The following is a 25,074-nucleotide window of genomic DNA, read 5'->3' as shown; positions in this document are numbered from 1 at the left end:
GGACTTTGAGTACTGACTATCATGTTCTTGATGTGTGAGCTGTATGCATCTGCTACTGGATATTGATCTGATATGTGGATATTAACTGTAGACTTCTATGTGTTTAGGACATGTCATTGAGGGCTGCTGTCATGTAGTAATGGCATACATGTCAGTGTCAGACGTCTATCTGTCAAAATATTCATCCTAATGCATAACCTGTTGGCTAGCTGATTTCTGTCTAATCTCTGTACAGATGTGCAGATGTCAGGTATCCATCTTGGCTTCTTACAGGCAATCTATGATTGACTGACACTGACATGTCTGCCCAGCTGTGTTATGAATGCCACAGCTAGGAAACCCTACCCTGTAAGCACCACATGCCATGGATACATCAACCAGACTACCACAGTCAACAGAACATGCCTGGGTACAGATCTCTAACCCAGACAGTGGGCATGTTATGTAATATATGTTGCATACATGTCAATTGGAACACCTCAATGGCCCTCTGCAAGAGATTGAATGTTGAATTTAACTGTCACCCTTGGGATCACTCAAGTGGCATCAGTTGATAGATGGCCTGCTGACAAGTATCAGGTGGCATACCAGTGTACCCACATGCCCTACTCTTCTCATCTTTCCATGGACATTAGCCTGGTACACACCTAGGAACACCAGCACCTATGGACCCCAGTACTGACAAATGTGTCAGTGTGCATTACTAAGAATAACAGTTTCTGTGTGTTTGTCAATACCCTGAGAGCCTTCTCACCCACTACACCCCCCATTGCCATACTTAGAAATGGCTGCTGCTGTAATTGACGTTAAATGTACCTTGTTACACTCTTCACCCTATAGGCTACCTGGAGCTTGCAGTACCAGCATAACACTGTTCTACAAATTAGTAGATATGCGTGGGTTACCCTCTGAGTCCTGGCAAGTGTATGTATGTGTGTGAGTGTGTATATTTGTAGGAGACAGCATTCTGAGGCCACATTTTCCAAATACAATAAACCTTGCCATACATTATAAGGGATAGTGATGTTGGTAACATTATGAGAGCCATGACAAACCCTCACCCTACTATCCCTGTGGCATGTACAATAAATGCATATCCCTGTAGTAGCACTGATTAGATAGACAAGGGGTTGTATTGCAGTCCTGGTTAATGTGTGATTGTAGGTATGTCAGAGCATTATCATGGGTTTCAGTGAGTATAATATCCAATGTGGTATGTGGGTGCTGGGTACACTGTCTTTAGACCATGGTACCCCAGTACATGTCCCAAGGTCCACTGTATGAGGACCGCTGTCACCATCAGCCATACAGGTAACTGATTACACTATCCAGCCCAATGATGCATGTGCTGTGTGCAAATTCTCTGTAACAGAATGGACTCACTGACAAGGTAGTTAGCACTGTTAAACCCAGGTCTGTCAGATGTGTCTATGACTGTTATGTGTTTGTCAATGTGTATATGACAGTATCTCATACTATGTATTGTTCATTAACACCCAGTACATCCCCCATTACCATACCGTACAAGGCCTGGTGATGTTCTTCACTTAACAAGAAACTTGGGGCACACCTCATCCGAAAAGGTCTGTGGTGTGTGCAATTAAGGCCAAACACATTAGTAGCAATAAGTACCTAGGTAGGGGTTCTACTCTCAGTGTTGCCAAGTAAATGTGTGTGTATGTGAAGGGATCTACTTCAGTTTGCAGAAAATACATGTCCCAGGTGATCATTTGTCCAAGAACTAACTGGCAAAAGCTAACATTTCAAGGGAATCATCTTGTGGAAATTCATTCCATCAAAACTAGTAGATGTGTTAATGCCCTCTTCCCCAATGTACAGCTGTACACCGATACTGGAGTTGGTATATATAGTTGGGTGTGGTTGTTGTGGGCACAGCCACCCACACTGGGGTTTTGTTGTGTGTATCCCCCCACTTAGTCTGCTGTTATACTGTACAGTTTATGTTAACAGGTTAAGTAGTTGTTATTTTTTTTATTTTATTTATTTATTTTACATTTGTTAACTGGCATAGTCCGACTGGACAACGATCCATTTTCAGCGGAGGCCCGGGGATAAGATAAGAGTTAACAATAGCAGTTTTATACAGTTAGATATAGATACCAGTACAGACTTATAGGATTATATGCATACTTAAAAACTTGGAATACATACATACTTAAAACTTACCAACATTAATTTTCTTGTTCGAACTTAGACATTTTTGTGGTATAAGGCTGAATAAGGCAGCATATCATTCAGTAGTACAATATATGTGAGAATGATAGTCAAATGTTACAGACATTTGAGACTATTTTACAGCTAGCCAGGTAATGAAGAAAGTGGTGAGCTGGTAGTTAATCACACTATGTGTGGTTCTATGCCACCCACACCTTCCAAAGTGGGGGGGCTGTGCCACCCACATCAGCACATCTATGTTTACTAACTCCAGGACTGCACTACATTGGGGAAGAGGACATATACCCTGCCAGTGCCATTGTCAATGACATTAAACTGGCAGACTGATTATTTACTGATGTGATGTTTTGCCTGTTTGGTCTTGGTGGAATTACATAGGCCAAAATGAGTTCACTGCAAAATTAAGTACATCCATGTGTACAGTATTCTCTGTGTATTGCATCAACACCAAAGCCTCTGTGTGTGTGTGTTATTCACAAACATTTGGTGTGTTCCACCCAGAACACTTACCATTGTCCACTGTAGAAGAGCTGCTGACATCAGCCATCATGCACTCACCTGTATACACCCCTCAGACCTATCAGCCATGTGGCACATGCAGTAAGTGTTACACAGACCTGTTACTTGTGTTCAGCTGTACCCAGGATATGACACAGTCAATGTGTCAGCACAGTGCCATACCCCTTGTAGGAAAGGGTAGCAGACCAACATCCTGCTGACACATAAACACCTACAACATAAACTGAATTCATTATGGAGACCACAATCACTCAGTGTTAATAACACCTATAATGCATCATGGCTGGACAGCTACACACCCTGACATGTAAGCATTAAACATTCCAGCTGAAAACATGGTAAACAGCATTATATTGCTAAACCTTAGTACATTCACCCTGTGTATCAGAACCATATTAGCATGTCCCTGCATAAATGGTATGGGTGACAGGGATGTGGCACAGGTATCATTATATGCTCAGAGTGTATTGTGGGTTTGCCAGAGACCTAGGCTGAGCTATTTGGTTGACATCATGTGTGTGTGTTAGGGGGTTCTTTATCAATTGGGCTGTGCAGATGTGGTGTGTGTAGGTATGGAGGTGCTCTAGCTGTGTTGGTGATGTGTGTGTGTATGTATGCACACAGTTCTGCCATGTGGCTGCCCTATACTGGGGTTTGTTGGACAGCTGCAGACCATACATGGCAGGGTGTACAGTTCATCATGTCCAGACATGGACATGGGAACTGTGCCTGCCAGGGGTTCCACGGGCACTACCAGGTAGAAGCCCAGATATGTTACCCTCCCCTGATGATGACAATTGTCCGCTGGATCTGTGTCCCTGTTGGGACTGGCCAGGACTATGTGCACATGGCCTGATGCATTGTGGTGTGGACAGCACCCCCCCTGCAGTGCTGATGCTGGTACTGCCCCTACGGAAATGGCTGTGACTTGTTGCATGTCCACGTAGACCTCCACCTGTTGGTGTTGCTGACCTATGTCCACGTGGCTGATGCCCTACTCCCACCACATACTCTAACACAAACACCACACGGTCGAGGATTCCCACCATCTCACCCAACCATCTATCCAGGACCTCTGCAAAATAACAGTGGGCACTTGCAAGATCACAGATGTTGTCAATTACAGCAGAATGAGTAGCCCTCTGAAGCCTCAGACTCTGTCTGATGTAATGTTACATACTTGCCTGTGCCTCCATGATGGCCTGAAACATGCATCTGGTGACACCTGCTGTGGCACTTTTGCCAAGGTCGTGATGGCCAGCAACCCTCCTATGAGCACCCCTGTACATCTGCCTGTGTAGTACCTTGCCAGTCATCTGGCTATGGCTGCTGTGTACAACCCATGCCACCACTTACCAACTGTCCCTCATCTATGGCCACTGGTGATGGGGTATGTATGGGTATTGTGACTGTGCGGGGATGTGGTGGATAAAAGTGGGATGTCGAATGTCAACCAATGGCACAGCTTCAGCTCTTGACAACCCTGCCTGTGCCTCATCATACCTATCGTCATTGTCAGAGTCTGTATGGACACTAACATCAGTTTGCCTGCAGGAGGGACCCTGACTCACCTTGCCACTTGTGAGGGGAAAACAAAAAATGTAATTTAAGACCTGCACATTATTGCTTACCTCTTCATACACTCACACACACACACACACACACACACACACACACACACACACACACACACACACACACACACACACACACACTTACAGGTGAGGTGGTACAAAGATATTACACAGACCTCTCATTACCCAACAGTCAACATGCATAACATATGCACTCAACAGCATGCACTGCAGCTATACTCAATCCTTCTTACCAACATTATACATCTCTGTGATGCATGAGTTGTGTTAGTAGGTGATGCCCCTTCCCCTGGAACACACTGCACCCATTTACACAGCATTGCTGTGCACCTGTACAGCACCCTGGCATGTACTGTGCACCATACCTCACGAGTGTACACACCATTGGTGAATGTGTAAATGTGTAAATGTGTGGCAGTTATGTTTGCTCTGTTGCTCATAGCTTCCATGTGTTTGTCTGACACATACCTGGGATGATATGAGGACTGATGCCAATAGTTAGTGTCTGACCTCTGATTTGCAGATCTCATCATCAGCAGTGCATGTATGAGCAATAAAATCCGATTACACTGACAACCTTCAAAGCTTAATGTGGATATGAGAAGTATACACACCCTTGTTGACATGCCAGCCTCTTCCATGAAATACAATTGGGCCACAATACTGCATATGCTAACATTACTATATTAATTAATATATTCCACCTGGTAATACACCTGCTAGCCTTGTAGACTTATTATCCTGGTGCTCTTCCACATACTCACAAGAAACCCTTATTATGGGGGATTTCAACTTAGATTGGTTCACCTATATGTCAGAACCACCAAGTAATCTAATAAATCTCCATGGCTACCAGCAGCTAGTCCAAATTCCAGCTAGATGTGATATAAAATCTAAAAGGGAATCCATCCTTGATTAGGTCCTAACTAACAACCCAACATTGTACCCCCACACAGGCAGTCTCCCAGACACCTTAAGTGACCACAACATAATATACTTTATACATAGTAGAACAAGCATATGCAAAACCACTAACTATAAATCCACTAGAAACGCAAAAAATTTCTCTCCTGAGGTCCTTAATACTTTACTCTGTAACTGTGACTAAACCCCCCTAAAAACCCTCCCACTTGACCAGGCTGTAGCATATTTCAACAAAACATTTCTACAACACCTAGACATTGTTGCTCCATTGGGTGAAATCAAGGTTAGAATCTCTACAAACTCCTGGCTTAGTAAAGAAACCAAACAAATCCTCAAGTCCAGAGACACTGCCTGGCTTTACTATCAAAAAACCAAAGAAACACAAAGCCTAACTAAGTACCAAGAACTGTGCAACCGTGCAAAAATGCATTAGGCTGGACAAAAAATCCTACTACATGACATTACAAACTAAATACCAACATAACCCTCCCAAAATTTTGGAAGAATGTAAACCAGATACTAAAAGCCACTCAAAAGGCTACCCCCAAACCAACCACCCCTGACACTAAAGTTCCCATCGAAACACAATTCAACTCCCACTTTGTGAACTCAATTCTATCCTTAGTATCTTAGGACAGTTCCTACCTCACTATCCCCCTCAAAAGAAATAAGACTAATACAAGCTTTACCCTCAAAACAGTTTCCACCACCTCAATCAAAAACATGCTCTCCAAACTAAAAACCTCATCAACAGCAGCCAACCTACTCCACAGCTATTTCTTGAAACTCACAGCAGATGCTATTGCTATCCCAATCTCCACTCTCATAAACAGATCAATTGTTGAAAACTATGTGCCCAAACTCTGGAAAATATCCTATATTACACCCATACATAAAGACCTCCACTGAACTTAATAACTACAGACCCATTGCTTTACTCCCTCCCCCCCGGCGAAAAACCCTAGAAAAATGCATCCATACCCAGGTGCTAAAATATCTCCTAGACAGCAACATCCTGTCACCTACTCAGCATGGTTTCAGACCTGCCCATAGTACCACTATAGCCCTCATCTGCTTCACAGACACAGTAAACTGTCTCAAAAATGAAGGCCTGCAGGTGTCAACTCTTTTTTTGGATATGTCCAAAGCATTTGACACAGTCTCACAGCAAATCCTGCTAAACAAAATAAACCAATATCACCTATCAAATTCCACTCTTACCTCGTTCCAAAGTTACTTAACTGACAGGTATCAAGCTGTGAAATGGGAAAATTCTCTCTCTCCTCAGCTGCCCATAATTATAGGAGTCCCACAGGGTTCTATCTTAGGACCACTACTATTCACAGTCTTCACAAATGACCTCCATACCTCCACAAAGCATGCATCGATCATTCAGTATGCAGATGATACTGCCTTAATCTGTGCTGCTAAAAACATTACCACCCTCCTGCAAACAATTCAACTAGCATTCTCTGACATTGAAAACTACCTTACCAAAGCCCAACTTATCCTTAATCCAAAGAAAACTCAGCTTATGATTATAACCAGTTCTAACAAAAACACTGATAGTAGTCAGTTCACTATCCACTCCACAAATGCTACTCCAATCGCTCCAGTGGCACAGGCTAAGCTACTGGGAATAACCGTAGACTCCCACCTAATATTTGATAGTCATCTCAACTTAACTATTAAAAAAGTACATGCCAAACTGGGATCACTTTAGTGTCAGGGGTGGTTGGTTTGGGGGTAGCCTTTTGAGTGGCTTTTAGTATCTGGTTTACGTATCAAACCACTTCTTACCAACAACACAAGATCAGCCATTGCTCACTCCCAACTTATATCCACCCTACTCTATGCATGTCCCATTCTGACTAATCTCAACAAAACTGAACTAAGCAAAATGGAAGCCTACTATAACAGAATTGCCCACTTTGCTGCAAATTGCTCATATAGAACTCATCACTGTACTGCTTTGAGGCAGCTCCACTGGCTTGAACTTCCCAACCTCCTAATCTACAATCAACTTTGCCTCTGTCAGTCTATTACCGTCTCAATAAGTGTCCTGCCCTTAAAAACCTAGTACAACATCACTCAGCCAAAAGGCCTCTTAGATCATCAAGCAAACTACTACTAGAAGCCACCAACAGCTACAATAGCTTTGGAGACACACTACAAAGTAGTTCAGTGGCTAAAAAATGGAACTCTCTCCCCACTAGCATAAAAAAACACATCGTCCAAAGCCTCCTTTAAAAACCTCATTAGGCAACATCTCAAGCAAAGTTGGCAGTGCCATGATTGCTCCCCAGGCTAGTGAAAGCGGAAAAGGTACACATACTAAACCTAGAGTACTTGATAATAGTTTTCACTCTTACTCACAAACACTGGCTAATGCACAATGTATGTACTGTACCTGTGTACTATGTATGTATTCTACCTATGTTCCAAATTTCAGCTGTACACCACAAATCTATTAATTACCTTTATTTTTAAATGAGTATTTTCTTTTTTATTCTCACCACTGTAACTGTTGATGTGCTACATACCACTGTAAAAACATTTGTGTATATACTGATCATGTCTAAATATCTAAATGTATCTGTAATTTTTCTATGTGGAGCTTTTCTTCTCGGGCCTCTGCTGAAAAAGCGCCTTTTTAGCTCAGTCAGACACCTCCGGTTAACAAATGTAAAATAAAAATAAATTACACACATCTGATATGTGACATATGACTTGTGCAATCAAATGCAGTATCAAACAAATGTGTTAGTCATGCAGATGCTGAATGACATGCATACAATATGTGGGTTGCATAAGTGTGCACACCCGTAACACAATGGTTTGTTGCAGCACCTGTCAACTGAACTACAGCATTCTCTATTCCTGGAAGGGGTATACTAGTAGGGTCTATATTAGAACACCGAACGTTCAAAATTTCGAGTGTTCTAATATCGACCTATTTTCAGTGAACGCTGAAAATATTGAAGAAACAGAAAACCAAATTTTTTCCTAGGGAAAGAATTTGGTTGTCCGTTTCTGTTGCTTCTGTATTTTCAGCTCTGTGGTGGAAAGTTACGGGTCGGGTTCAGGTAAGTGTGCGATTGTGTGGACATGAGGGTTAGGGCAGGTTAGGTGAGTTAGGATTAGAGCGTGGGTCAGGTAAGTGTGCGATTGTTTGGACGTGAGGGTTAGGGCAGGGTACGTGAGTTAGGGTGCAGGTGGGGTGACTGTGTGATAGTGACGGACCTTAGGGTTAGGGTTTGGGTTAAGGTAAGTGGATAGTGTGTGGTGTATGTATAGTTTAGCTTAGGGTTAGGTGTAAGAGTTTAGGTGCATGTGTGTGGATTTCTGTTTGTTTGGTGTGCTTGTGTAGTGTGTATGTGTTTTGGAACAGCAATTTTTTTCCCTAGGAAAACATTTGCTGTTCTGAATGTTCAATGTTTTAAATTTTCGATTCATAGGGTTCGATATTAGAACACTCGAAATTTTGAATGTTCGGTGTTCTAATATAGACCCTACTAGCATGGCCCATCTTCACCTGCCATTATTTGGTCACACTGCCCTACAAATGTCCCCCAACACTGCTGGATTGCAAGATCAGCTCATGCACACAGCCCTAGGAGGTCACACAGTGCCTTCACTATTGCTTTGGAGTCAGGGTTATGTCTGGCACAATTCATGACCTTGACTGTGTTCAGATACAGGCATTCTTAGTGAGTTTTGGATGTATGCTTCAGTTCACTCTTGTGTTTTAGGATGACACCCCTCCCCATCCTCAGCCTTATTGCAGATGCTTGACAACTATGGGCCACACATGAGTGTCATTTTGCAGTGTTTCAAATTCAGAACACCATATCTACCGGTCTAGTACCTGCTAATGAACAGCAAACCTAAAGGTGTACACTGGCACCACCAAGGTAAAAATGGGGATGGTGGGCCTGAGGCAGAGTGAGGTGTTGCTTGTGCACCACATGCATCTTTATTAATACTGTCTGTAGGTTTCAGCCTTGATCTCAGTACACCATTACACATTACAACACATGCCTTTGGGAGACTTGATGTTATGCATATACTACCTGTAGAGAGTCCTGGATGATGTTTCCTGTAGAACAACTCTTCCATCTGATTACCTTAACCTATAGGCTACACTTATGCAAATTCCAGGTGACTGTTGACACACGTACTGCACAGGCAGTACTTGCTAGACATTCCTACAAGTCCCTCAGTGTTGTTACATGTTTCTAGGCAGCTTCCGTGACCAGTTTGCAATGTGTGCTGTCATCTGTCTTGGATGGGCATCTGCTTATTTTCTACAATAATGTTGTCCCATACTTCATATACACATGCATGACTGTCTGCATTGTTTGCCATGGTATATGCAATGGTAAGGTAAGGCTACTTCTCCCACTCCTGAGTGCTACCTTTCGAATATGGGATCCATTCCATGGTTTGTAAGATGTGTGCAATCCACGGCTGCCTCTGTTGCAGGTGACTGTGCAAATGTCAAGGACATACTCCTTGGACAGCAGACCATCACTTGGTGTGACATTGAGGCCCTGTCTGGAAGGTGTGTACTCAAGAAGAGTGAATGCTGTCAGTACCTCAAAAACTGTTTCCACAATATGCTATTTGGAGTGTGTGCACACATATGCTTCCAGTGTTTAAGGTATGTATTCCCCATATTTGTAGTCCTAGCATAGGATTCCACATTACACATTCATTGATCATGTTAGGATCACATTACAGGTTGTAAAAGGTGTGGAATGTGGCATTGTGATTTGCCGTTGTTTAGATCAGGAACAGTTGCCATTGTAATAGTGGTGTATACACGGTTGTAGCCACTGTATAAGGGTAATGTTTCAGACATGTCCCTACTGTAGGCTATTTGTCCCACCATTATGTTCATCTCTGTCCACACATCTTGCACTGACAGGTTTTTAGGTATACTGCAGGACTCTTACATACCCTTTAGATATGCCGTCATGGTGACCACTGTGATGCAGTGCAGTTGAAAGCAACAATAAGTGAACATGTACAGCATGCATTATGGGTAGGTGTGTTAAATGTGTGCATGCAAATACCAGGGCCATAACATGGCTGGTGTATTGACAAACCTGAACAAAACAACTCCATACTCACCAGCTACAGGCTGCTGCCCCAGTTGTATACCAGTGGGACCTACATAGTTGTATGAAAGACGTAATGTCAGTAGCCACACCTGTGGGATTGATGCAGGTGAGATCAGCATTTCAGTACATCAAGAGTACAAATTCACAATACTAAAGATTATGCACATCTGTTCATTACTACACTGCAGCAACATACTATGTTATCTGACATATGCATGTAGATACTTTACAGATGAAGATGGATAAGCAACAGTGGTCTACTAATGTGCAGTGGGGCCTTACCTGCATGCTCCTCATCCTTTGTGTTGGTGGCACCCACCTCTACAATGCTATCTTCAGGTTTCTGGCTTGCCTGGCGGGCGGGTGCCCCAAGGCTAGCGATGAGCTCTTCAGCATGTGTTAGTGGGGGCTGAATGGCATGAGCCCCACCTGTGGCTAGCTGGTCCCTCCTAACTGCAGCAGCACACTGACGGGCATGGTGGATCAGATCGGTGCACCAATGCTGCACCTGCTCATAACTGTGGTTATGCAGGCCAACATAATTTACCCTGAGGACGAGCTCATTCCACAGGGTGGTACTCTCCTGCAGATCATGGGCCATGTGGCCAAAAAGGGTGCTGTGATGTAGTATGATGAAGTTTGTAATGACATAATTTTCCTGGGGTGTATATGCAGGGAGCCGTTCCTGGGACATTGTACATTGAAGATGTAAACAGGAAAAAAGGTCAGAGGACCTCATACTGCAAGGATATAAAAGTTGTTAATTAACATCTCCCCCCCACCATATCTGCAACAATAATCTAAACACACAAATCAATGGGCATGTTTACACCAAATCTACTGTTGGGACATATGTCCTATTGTTCAACAAATATTGAAATGTGTTTCTATTCATGTTCCATGTTGAAACACTATCATTGGTGGCCTGTTGCTATCAATGTAACCTGCATGCCATTGTAATGGCCACTCTGGTTCCATATATGCATATGTTCTGTTTACTATGCAATTGTTCCAATCTGGTGTTTTGGGTTAATGGGAATATCTATGCATGCTGTTATCACTAATCCTGGATTGTGTTGACTATTACTAACCCACATATGTTCTAAAATGGCAACACCATAGCATGTTTGGGAAGGCCGGTCCCAGCGGACCCACCTCTCCCACCTCATCTGGCCATGGCACCGGGCCCCAGCACATCTGGCACCCACCCTGGGACCTCCTTGTCCACTGGTCCTGCGCCACCTTTGGGTGGAACTGCCTCAGGGGATGGGGCTCACCCCCCCTGGGAGTGGGCATGGACAGGATCCTGTCACCTGAAATCAGGTCCAGGGATTGGTGAGTAGCGAGCTCCAAAGGGAGTTTGGAGATCTGCTATGCCAGCTTGAAAGCTGCATGGCACATTTAGAGGGTCAGCTTGCCCCTCTTGATCAGCCTCTAGCAAAGCCACCTTCAGGGCCGTGAAGGTGCAGTGGTTACTGCCCATGGGTGGGGACCTCAGTACCACTGTTTCTATTTGGGGGCTCATGGGCTTCCAATTTCCAAACAACCCTCCCCATCCAAGGTGTTTACCCTCATGTGTCATATACCACCCCTGTATGCTGTCTTATCTGAGGTGTCTGTCTTCCTATCCAAACTACCTCCTCAAATATACCTACTATCCTTTCCCAACATCCCACTCTTGCCTTAAAAAAAGGGCAATCTGTTCTCAAAAAAAATTTTGCCCCATACATAGCTGTGAATTTTGCACACGTGTCCACTGGACACATGTAATCTGGTCAAATTGCTTACCAATGGGCAAATCCACTTAACTGGACTACTCAGTGCTTAGCAGTCATATTTACACAATGCTTACATCTGGTAAGCAGAGCCATGCAATGCTTAGCATTGCTTATTTTTTATTTTATAGACTATCTGCTGTATTATTTATTTATTTATTTATTTATTTCCAGTTTGATTACTGGGGAGGTCCACTGAGCCCTGGGGACCTGTTTTCAGTGGAGGCCCAGGGAGAAAAGCTCCAAAAATACAAATACAAATTACAAAATATGAAAAAATATAAGTGATACATTGAGGTGACCAGTTTGTACAATAGGCACATTCATTATTACAAAATAGTCAAATACAACTTCACTAAGGTTATTCTAAAAAGGTTATACAATTATAAAGCTGTCCTTATAGAGTAATTTGAGAAAATGCATTATATAAGCACATAGAGAAGAGAGTTAAGAAAATCTATTTACAGTATTTACACAAGGGGGTTCAAAGATAAATAATTGTAGGACATTTTGAGAGCAAAGGTACATTCCAAGTGGGATATCAATGTGTTCTTGAATAATTTTTAGGTGGGGTAGACTATATGCACTGCCTCACCTTTTTACATTCTAGGTAGAATATCAGTGTATTCTTGTATAGTTTTAGGTAGGGTGAAGACAGGAGCATTTCCACTTAGTGGACAGATGTTTGAAAAGCTGAGTTTTTAAATTTTCAGAGTTTGATATTGTTCTTAAAGAGGAAGGGAGAGAGTTCCAAGTCTTGCCAATAGTGAAGGAGAAGAGAAGTTGGCCAGCTGGACTTTTAGGTTTATTGATAGCAATCAGGTTTTGATGTTCGGATCTGAGAGTTCTATTGGGGATGTAGGGTGGAAGGATGTTAGATAGGGCAGGACAGTTAGATGGCTGAAATATAAGTTTGTGCGCTGTGGTGAGCTGCAGATAGTTTAGGTAGTTTGGTAGTTCAAGCCAATTTAGGGAATGAAGGGAAAGGCAATGATGGGTGGAATTTTTACAATAGGAAACAAATTTATAGATTTTATTGTAGCAGCTTTCTAGTTTGGAGGTGATAGAGGATGACATCATTGATTCATCATTCATTACATATTATAAATTTGTTTACTGTCCCTGACATCCCCCAATGTGCTTTCATTACATTTATTCTTGTGTGACTATACTGCATTGGAGACTTATATGGGGTTTTACAACTTTATTAAACTGACACCTCACATCTGGACCTACTATAGTACTCTGGTTAACAAATATATGTTATTTAGTAGCTTATTATAAAAAAATGTTTATGTACTGCTTTCACATGCAAAATGCAAATTGGTTACAGTGGGGATTGAACTGTGAATGGTTGCTTGCTAACCACTACACTATTGCAATACTGCTTATGCTGGAGGTCTCTTGCTATTTAACTTCTTGTGCTGTTTAAGCTGGAGTAAGCATAGCTAAGCAACGGGCACACCCGTGCATCTACACTTAAACTTTATTGCATGTTTAAAAAAATAGTATTTGTTGTGTTATTTTATTTGTACCTTTCAGAATATCCATGCTAATGCTGAACCTGTTATTCTATCACCTTTTTACTTTGTGGGATGATTGCCCCTTTTGGCTTTGTCCACATTCCTTACTCTGACGGGTTGGTAGGTGTGCGCTATGTGCTTATGCCAAGTGTGTTATTCTAACAACATTTGTCTTGGTAGGGACAATTGTCCTTTATGGCTTTGACCAGATTTGTTATCCTGATGGGTTGGGGGTGTTACGAGCATTCTCGCTCATTCTAAATTGCCGAAAGGCAATGCTGGAGTGCAGGGGGCATGTATATTGTGAGAGCTCTGCTCTCATACTCACACCCCCCTGTCCTCGTACATGTAATTATATCAGTTTTACAGCACGGCAGAGCATCTTCATACATATGCATGGCACACTGCCGTGCTGAACAGGAATGGTCCCTGCTGTGCAGGAATAACTTATTCCTGCATGGCTGCTTGCTGAATCCCAGGGCTAGTGCCTATACTTAGGAGAAGGAATAACTGTTGAGAGGAAGAGAGTGGTATGAAGAAGGAGACTTGCAATATAAAACGAGGTCTACTGCCAGAAAATAAGGGAGGAGTAATTAACCTAGGTGAGCAAGAAGAAGATGGAGGTAGATTAGCCTAAGGAGTCAGAGTTACAAATCCAGTTGGCTTATAGGTGTTTTTAGAGATTTTTTGAAACTGAGCTAAGGATGTAGTGGCTGATGTATTAGTGGGTAGAATGTTCCATAGTTTAGCTCTAAAATTTTAATAGAGCGAGTGTCCTGCAGTGTTGTTGGCCTTAGTGACTTGAAGGAAAGATTTGTTATTGGACCATAGGACCCTAGTACTGGAGTATGAATTTATTAGGTTTTGTAATGCAGGGGTTTTGTCATAGTTGTGGCAGAACTATATAGTACTACTACCCAATTTGTGCCTTAATCATTTATTACTGCATTTTTTTCCATATAGAGTGTTACTGGTAAATGTCTGTGTTGTCTGGTGCCATAAACTATAGTAGGAGTTCAATAGTGAGAGATTCGACTCAGCTCCAGTTTGTGCTACAGTGCTTTTATATTCTGCTTATCATTTACCTCCTTGCATTCTGTGTCTACCCCATCTGCCACTGACACATTAAGCTAAAGTCTCTGAAACAGCTCCAAAATTGCCTTTGTTTGATTGCTAGCCTTTGTAGCTAGCCTGTATGTTCCTTAAAAATTCTCCAACCCTCCCTCCCATTTGCTGTTGTTGTTTTGTAATAAGGCTGTGTCTCTGGCCTCCACTCTTAGGATTATCTGATGTCCGAAGCCCGTCCCTCCCCTCTTTAATTGCTATTGACTGTTGTATAAGCTACTTATGCACTCTTCCCATCCATTGCTTTCCATAGACCCATGATACTGAATGCCCACCCAACAAACCAGTATTGTTCTTGAGTAATCATCCTTTACTACATACTGTCTCCTGTTCATTTTCCTAGAGCTCAGCAAAGCTTGTAGTCCTAGCCTGCATTACAGAAGTATTTTACTTGTATCCAGTGCCATCCGGGCAAAGTTCAATACCTTTCATTGTTAAATCGCACTTAAGTTATTTTATGTGATCGCTTTTGTTTCCAACTTTTATGTGTGCATTTCACTGAATTTTTTAAAAACAATTGCTCTTCCTCTCACTGTTACTATATTGAAATTACATCAGGAGGACTGGGTTTCTTCATCTAGTGACAGGAGGTATTTGCCTGGTCTACCTGAGTTGTGAAATATAGAAAAGCACTCATAGTGTAGTCATTTTATTGGCCAGAGGGGTCATTATTTAGATTTCTGTTTTTGCTGTACTGCAATACATTTTGCATGTTTGCATGGGTTAGCAGTGCCCTGTATAGTAGCAAACAGAAAGCGAATATTATCTGTAGAATGATCCATACTACTGTAACCTGTACAGCAGCAGCATGGTGCAAATACCTTGTGTGCCTACAAGCTCAGAGCAGCTAGTTGGGCCTCAAGTGGCAGTATCTACAGATTTAGTAGAATTCAGCACTGTGTAAAAATTAAAGTTAGCAGAATTTAGTATTGTTTATCTTAGTCTGGTCCAATAAAGAACCATTATTAAGCTGCACAAAGTAACCTTAATAGCTTTCTAACTGCAAAATTCCACCCCCTTGTAAATCACATATCAAAGGACTGGATATTATGGATATGCAATTTTCTAACTTCTCTGTAACCAGCTTGGTGGATATGGGCATCTTGAGACAATGTAGCAATTCTCTCATGATTGCAAACAACCACTTAATCCTTAAAGAATCAGGCACAGAATGTGAGAGGTGTAACTGCACAATGCCACTGAAAGTTAAACTCTCGCATACAAGTCCACATTAGGTTATCAAAACCATACACAACACCCACCTCATATAGCATACAACACATGTGTAGACTCTCATATGCTGAGGCTCTTAATAGCAATCTTCCTTACCAACAAAGATCCTTTAGCCCATCTGCTGCCAAAGCTATACCTCAGCAAGCCCATAGGGTCTCAGAGAAAAACACCTAACATCGTACATACTGTCACTCTCAGTGGAACTCCAAACACTAAGCCCCTAAGGCAAACAAACACATTTCGTAGGACTGTCATCACAGGGGACTTCATTGTAAGATATACTGATGCCCCTCTAACCAGGGTGAACAAGAAGATAACTATTAGTTGCTTATCTGGAGCCAGGATCCACCAAATCATGCATGCACTCAAGACATTACACCACAGGTACCAGTATGATTCCATCATAGTCCATCTAGGTGTAAATGACCTGAGATGTACTCCCCTGGACTATATGAAAAGAGACATAATGGAGCATTTGTATGTGTCTCAGGCTGGTATGAGCCTGACATTGAGTAGCATATTACCATCACTGAGGACGATGCCACAGGATGAGCAACAAATGGCTGTGTTTCTGGTGTCATTTTAAGGGGATCCAGTATTTGCCAGTTTGGGAGGACATCGTCAACAGACCACCTTGCTTTGCCAAGGATAGTCTACACCTTTACCATCAATGCTTTTGAATATTGGCTAAACCTTTGTCTGCCCCTATAGTGCCTTTTTTGGGCAATGCCAAATTGACAATCCTACCAACATAGTAATATTAACTCAACAGAACCTCAAGGTGTTACTGCTTAATGCCAGGAACCAAAATAAAAAAATACATTCCCACCAAGGTCTCCTTACACTCAAGAATATAGATATCTGTGCAGTTACCGAGACGTGGTTTAAAGCAGCAGATCATACCCTGGCAGTGCAAGGTTTCAGTGCCTTCCACAATTTTAGACCAGTAGCTGCACAGTCAAGGGCTAAAGGTGGAGGAGTATCAATATACATCAGTAACAAACATTTAGTGTGGTCAGACAGGATGATGTGCTGGAGTTCTTTGATGGAGAGATCACCATAGACAAAATCCCATACCATATCCTAGCAGCTATAAATCGCCCTCCATATCACAAGAAGCTCACGATGCATATTTGGACCTACTGGAGACATTTACCATCCAGCCTAACACCCTACTTATGGGAGACTTTAATAACCCCTCTATAACACTGGGAATCCTACATGGCCTCAAATCTACAGTCAGAGAGTTTCCTGGACTTAGTAAATACAAAAACCCTTGACCTAATAGTGAATATGCCAACTAGAGGCTCCAACATACTGGATCTCATTCTCACAAATATGGGAGAATGCTGCACCCCCTTCAATGTCTTGTCCTCCTTGGTAAGGTCTGACCATAAAACTGTCTTCTTCAAAATCAAACTCAACTCTGTAATCTCATTAAAACCAGTAAAGGTTAGGAACTATTCCAAGGTAAATTACCTGCTATTAAGTGATGGTTTGTCAAAATTCAATACCCCTCTAAACCCTGAGAATACATCAGCCTATGCTGATTTTTTTCTCAGAAACTCTGTACAGCCATGGCAATGGCTATATACAGGCTGCTGTCCCTACCAGAAGTAAGCCCACAATTAGCCTCAGAAACAAACTGCCCTAGTGGCATCCCAAATTAAACAGGAGATAAAACAATAAGAAAAAAAAATTATGGCACAATTCAGGAAGCTTAATTCCCAAAAGACAACTAAGAGGGCTAATTAGGTTAAGAAAAGCCAACTTTCAGGTTAAGATATCCTCAGGTGAAAGATGACCATAAGGACATCTACAGCTATGTCAGAAACCTCAAGGGCAGCACACGACAATGTGCTGAACTGGTGGGTAATAGTGTCACATTCACTGAATCTGGTGATATAGTGAACCTGTCAGGAAGCTTAATTCCCAAAAGACAAGTAAGAGGATTAATTAGGACAAGCAAAGCCAACTTTCAAGTTAAGATATCCTCACAGGTGAAAGATGACCATAAGTACATCTACAGCTATGTCAGAAACCTCAAAGGCAGCACATAGCAGTTTGCTGAACTAGTGGGTAATGGTGCCACATTCACTGAACTTGGTGATATAGTGAACCTGTTAGCAGACAAATTTTGTTCCAACCTTACCTTCCTCTCACACAAACCATCCCCCCAGAAATACCCTCAAACATAAACTCTCCAACTATAACTAAGGAACATGTACTGGCTGCACTCACTAAAGCCAAGAACACAGCTTCAATGGGTCCTGATAACATCCCAGGATGCCTCCTGAATAGTCTAAAATATGACTTGTCAGGACCTCTGGAGTCATTATTTAACTATAGTCTTGAAACGGGCTTTGTGCCACACGAATGGAGGACTTTGACAGTCATCCCTCTTCATAAGGGAGGACCTTCAATAGATCCCAGAAACTACAGGCCCATTAATCTGACTAGTCTTATTTGCAAAGCCATGGAAATAATTATCATGGACATTATCAACAAGGACATAGGAGACTTCCGAAACTGGATCCATCCCAGTTAGTCTTTGTCAAAGGAAGGTCATGCTTACTGAATCAGGTGGATGTCTTGAAAAGTTCACTAAGGGAATGGATGTGGGGAAAAGTATGCATACTGCCTCCCTATATCTGGCTAAGGCATTTGATACAATACATACTCAGGCATTATCAATAAACTTACAGTGCTAGGTATAAACCCTTTATAACATGCTGGATAGACAGCTGGGTCACTACTAGGACCAAGGAGGTGAGAATTGGTGAAACCACCCCCACAAAGAGGCTGGTCAGTAGTGGAGTCCCACAGGTCTATGTGTTAGACCCACTCCTCTCTGGCATCTAATTCTTGGATGTCAAAGATACTGTCAAAGGCCTTTGGCTAACCAAGTTTGCAGATGATTGCAAACTGGAAGCAGTCATTGAATTCCTCCAAGACAAGAACACAGACATTGGTGCTAAAGCCATCCCTTAAAATGCAATATCAGGAAATGCATTATAGTACCTTTTGGGATGTCTTCCACCTCGGGTAACTAGGTCATCAATAAAACACCCATAAAATTTGACTCACAAGTCAGGGATCTGGGAACTCATGTAGATAATAACCTAGCATTCGATCAACATGTGTCCAAGGTAGTAAGAAAATCTTTCTATGTTGCTCAAATTATAAGTAAGGGCATGGCATCTAGATCCAGAGAGGTCATCATACCACTGTACTTGGCCCTCATCAAGCCCATCATAGGCTGTAATGCCCCCTTTGGTATGTACCTGACCAGACACATGCAGCAACTGTAACTTCTAAAAGGTTCCTTACAAAAAGAATACAGTGAGTAAACACAGTGTCCTACACTGATCACCTCAAAGCCCTGTCTCTTTTCTTGGTATCATGTAGACTTCTGAGAGGTGATCTTTGTCTGGCATACTAGGCATCCCTGGACCCTGGATTTGATGAATCATGTGCAAAAACAGCATCAGAACTGCTAGATTTAAAGACCTAAAATTTTCTTGCATCATACATAGGACATGGTAGAGAGACAAATATGTTTCTCAGAAAATTTCCATTATCTGGAACAGACTCACTATCCATGTGAAGCAGAGTTTCTCCCTATCCCTATTTAAGCAGAATGTGGACCAGTGAATGGGTAATCAAATTTGTGGGTCATATTTGGGCTGTATGGCTAGGCATTTAAGGATTCTAGTGGTCGTTAACCTAGTATACACCTATGAACCAAACTAAGCATGTATATGTGCTGCAGTGTGTTGACTTCCACAAACACAGCAAGATGGGAATAGTAGCTCTCAGCCTTAAAGGGCCTTCTGCACACTTTTAAATCTATTTTGTATCAGATTAAAAGGATGAAATGGGAATATAAGATAGCAAGAAAAGGGGGAAGTAAACTGGAGGAAGCACATAAGGCAAACGGGGAAGGATTGAATAAGATCTCTGAGTGAAAAGAAGGGTAATTTTTTAAGGGGAGGTAGATGCCTAATTTCTCTGGTCAAAGAAGGTAAGATGGGGAAGCATATAAAAGAAGGTGAAGGTATTGTAAGAGATTGATTGTAGTTAACAAGGGCAAATTTGTAAACATATAGCACAGACAAGATTGACAGAGGAGTTGCTAACTCAAAGACATGCATCTGGAGTGGTTTTCCCCGGGCCTCCTCTGAAAATGGGCTCTGTCCCAGTCAGACTTTCATGGTAAAGAAATAGATAGATAGATAGATAGATAGATAGATAGATAGATAGATAGATAGATAGATAGATAGATAGATAGACATACAGATAGATAAATAGATAGATAAACAAACAAACAAACTGGAGGATAGGGTGGGTATCGTACCTTGTATTGCACTACCCGTACCATACCCATTGTGAGCTGCTGGTTGCATTGGTCCACCAGCTTGCTCACCACCTCTGTCAACTGCCTGTGGATGACAAACCACTCACTCCTTGTTGAACCACTAGTGGGAACAGCAATGCTCTTGGCCAGTGAATTTCCATGAGGGCTAAGGCAAGAAGGCCTATCACCTTACCCCTGGGAAGGTAATGGGAAGGTGGTCCTAGCAGGCACAGGTTTTTGTGTTCCTAGAGGTGTAATTTCAGTATCATTCCTTGGTGGTAAACACACTGGTAAAGAGGAGGTTCTCCCATGTGGAAAATAAAGTCTTGTTATGGGCCCTCTGCCTCCATGACTGATGGATATTTGGCCAGGGGAATGATAACTGGCTCTGTCATGACCATACTTTGCCACAAGCAGTACTAGATAGTAATGCTGTCAGTGAACAGGATCACACTTATTCACCAGTCAGATGAAGTGTGTGATGTTGGGCCTTGCATGGGAGGGAACAGGAATTTGAGGTGTCTATCAGTTAAACAGCCATTGATGGAGATTGAGGAATTCCTGACCATTCTGCACGAGGATTGGACCTATCACATTCCCACAGTGGTGTTTTAGACACTGGACAACAGTTGCAGTGTTCCCCTAGAGTATCCACTGGGGATTTCCCAGGTATGTTTTGTTCTTGTTCTATTAAGATGCAAGTCATTTTGTCTTATCTCTTTACTGTTATTCATGGAACTGAAATTGTGTGTTTCCTGTAATGTGAGTACATTAGGCCTGCAAGTTAAAATGGCATGTGCACAAGGTAAAATCATTTTATACATTAGTGTCATTATTTACCATTTCTGTTAATTCCTCACTGGGAATAATGCAGAGGTGATGGGTTATATTTATAGTGGGTATTGTGCTTTGCTGTCTTCATAGCTGATGTCCTATGTGGCTCCAATGTCTGAAGCTGGAGAAGAGTCTGACTCTGACCATGATGGCAGTGAATAACTGGCATGGTCAAGGTGTATGGTGTCAGGGAGTATGGTGTCAGGACTGGACACAGGGAGTGTGAAAAACAGATCCCCTATCCAGGCTATGGACACAACCTCCCTGCCAGTGGATACTACTCAGGATACACAGTGCTGACACATCACACACACACACACACACACACACACACACACACACACACACACACACACACACACACACACACACACACACACATACATATGCTTATACTTACAGTCAGGGAAGTGCATATTCCCTTGGGACCTGTCTGAAACAAGTTCCATAGAGCATGGGGATGGCCATGTGGTGTGCAAACTGTTGACCATAGATTCCATCCATGCTGTCTTCCCAAGAAATCACTGTGCCATTGTCTGCAACCTGGCAGATAGGCAAGGTCATCATGGAGGCACAGAATATCAACAACTCAGTATTTGCAGCGATGGTACATGTCCTGCAGGGTGTGCATTATGATGTACAGGAGTGCACATCCTGAAAATGTGATATTGTTGACTTATTCCATTACTTACCGACATAACGCAGGTTGTCCTGTGCTTCCAGGATATGGGACATGTATGCATCCCATAGCTGGTCTACCTCTGGCTCACATTAAGGATATGGGTGGCCTAGGTCATGGTAATACAATGCTACAACTTCAATGGCAGCATCAAGTCTGGATTACATACAGGCAGGAGATGGCATCCCTAAGACCATGATGGAAGTGCTACATCTGAGACAGGATGTTGCTCATGGTCACAAAGTACACCTAATACTAGCCAAAGCCATATTACTATTTGTGTGGCTCTGGAAGAGGCAGCCACTGTGGATGGTGTTGTCCACAAATCTTGTATGCATGCTCTGAACCTGTCTGTAAGAGTGAGCCAGAGTGCTGCAACACCTCCTAAGTCTGTGTCCCAACATTCCCACAAATGAACCACTACAGAAACAATTTATGCATGCATGTATATACACACACACACACACACACACACACACACACACACACACACACACACACACACACACACACACACACACACACGTGTGCGCACACACATGCAAACACACACAGTGACAGTGGCCCTTCACAGAGCATTTTGCAATAGTTACCTGCAGTCCCTCCTCAGGCCCACACTGCACAACAGTATCTCCAATTTCTACAGCACCAACATATTTAGGACCTTGTACAAGACATTACACACTCCTGATCCCTCCTCCACTTGTAGAAATAATGATAATAGTCTCCTGCCTTTTGATATTTTTTACTTGAGTTGCCTGTGCCTAATGCAGTGTACCAGCCTATGCATGGGTAAGCACAATCTGCTTGTGGGTTTGCATGCACCATGTTTCCTGTACTGCATATGGTTTACTATGGGCCAAGACATTGTGCCAATTGCTGCTTCTTTTCAATGCCATAAAATACTGCTCCCACCACCCTCTAACATGGTCCTTGCTACCTCAGCTGTTTTCTCAATATTATGTTGTGCAATATTAAACATACTGAAAATATTTTAGCACATGTGTCACAGGACACCACCAGATGCACCCAGGCAACAAAAGTTTGCCTTCAGCAGCCCAAGCACACTGTCCATGATTATCAGGTTTATGATAGGGCATACTTGTATCCATTGTCTGTCATGGTCTGTGGAGTTCTGATAGCTTCAGAATGCAATTATCTGTTGCTAGAAGGTGATATTCTCAAATGCACTTAAATACCCTCAAATCAATAAAACATACACATCATGTATTACCGCCTTCACATCTCAGTGACACCTGTAGTGAGTGAGATTGAGATAACTGTTCTAATTATGCATTAAGCCTTTGCACAAGTGATATGTGACCAAAGAAGCATGATGAAAAAAGTGCACAACACACATGTTCAATGGCAGCTAGTGGCACACTCAGATTTGCACATGTCTTGACATGTATTACTGCTAAATAACATAGTACTATACAGGATACCATTTTCTGATTGCTTGACAACAAATCCTCCATTCAACTTTAGATAAATGTGCCTTTATGGCAGGCGCTCATGATTTTGTATAGTTTGATATGATGATGAGGTGTCAGTGTTGCATGCTGATGTCATAGTGTATATGTCTTCAAATTCCAATTTTGTACATTCACAGATGAAGTCTATAAATTCATATGTATGGCAGATGTCAGTGCTATACACTGATATCATCATTATATATGTGCCTTATAATTCTTATTGTTGATTTATAGCTACAGCCATAAAGTCATATACAAAGTATGTGCCACCAATACTGACCTCCTGGAGTGCCATATAGTTTTCCGTCATACCTATATGCATGTTACTAATGTCCTGAGTTTTAATTATGATTGCCATAATAGATTGTTACACTGATTGGGAAAGTCAATAATATGTTTGCATGTATATATGATGGCCAAATTAACATAAGAGCTGTTGGACATGCTACAATTAAAGAAATCCCAATCTTTCCGAACCACACGCTCCAGTGACCTAAACCTTGTCACCACAATAAACAGAACATGCTGGAGAGATAGACTCCTGTCCCAGAGACTTCCCATACTCTGGAACAAACTATCCATTCATGCTAAGCAAAGGTCCTCATCGGCCCTCTTTAAGAAACATTTTGACGATTGGATAGGAAATAGAAAATTCACCCCAGGGATCACTTCTGCAGCACTGCTTGAAAGGAGCACAGGAAAATAATTTTCTTGGGTGGCGAAAGCCAGGGAATCTTTTTGGATAGGCTTATATAGGCCCCATGGCCGATAGCCTAGTACCTACCTATGAACCTATCAACCTATGTATGTGGTGTAGACTCTTATCTGTTCTGCTGACTGAATGCTGTGGTATGTGGGTGCTGCCCAAACAAACTCCACAATAGTGAGGTCTTAACATAGCTTACAGTATTATATTATAACTTGTATATACACTGGTCAGCAGAGAAACAATCTAGCATTTTACTTCTACAAAATACACAGGTTTGTTGATGCGCTGTCAGTAACCCAAGTCTCATATATTGTGAAAGTGTTAGCCATACAGACTTGGTGCTATACCAGTAACATCAATGTGATATGTGTAGGTTGTTGCTTACAATGATACTTGTTAGGACTAACACAGTGCATTATGATTATGTAATCTCGATTAATAAATGCCCATGTCATGTGACAGAGTATTTGTTTGTTCCATTATGTCATCTCGATTAATAAATAACCATATCATGTAACGGAGTATTTGTTTGTTCCATTGCCGATTTCTTTGTTGTAACTCATTTGATCACCACTTGTAGATCAGATAAACTTCTGACCAAAGCATTTATGACTTATCCTAAGGATTCACATCCTCAGAGGTACTGACATTATTTAGGGGTTACAGGGAAGAGTGTTTCCAGCATGAGTTGTGAGGGTCTTTGCCCATATATAAAAGGCTTTTTCTGAAACCCACTTAGTCTGACAGGGGGGATGTTGAATAGCATTTTATAAAGTGGTCCACAATGTCATATACATGTGCCAAATATTTCACTATAGGTCACAGGGTGACAAATTAAGCATCACCAGTCACAATCATAATTTGAATGAACTGGGACATATGTAATGGTATAACATTTTTTTTTTTCTGAGGGAGGTGTGTTCTGGGCTGCAGAGACTGTCACACACTTACATTTATGTAGTGTAGAATAATGCATTAAACCAATGAAAACATGTATCCACTAG

This window comes from Protopterus annectens, chromosome 2.part2, assembly GCF_019279795.1.
Source record: "Protopterus annectens isolate FY-2018-M chromosome 2.part2, PAN1.0, whole genome shotgun sequence".
Classification (NCBI taxonomy): Eukaryota; Metazoa; Chordata; order Ceratodontiformes; family Protopteridae; genus Protopterus; species Protopterus annectens.
Note: the sequence above shows the minus strand (reverse complement) of the source record.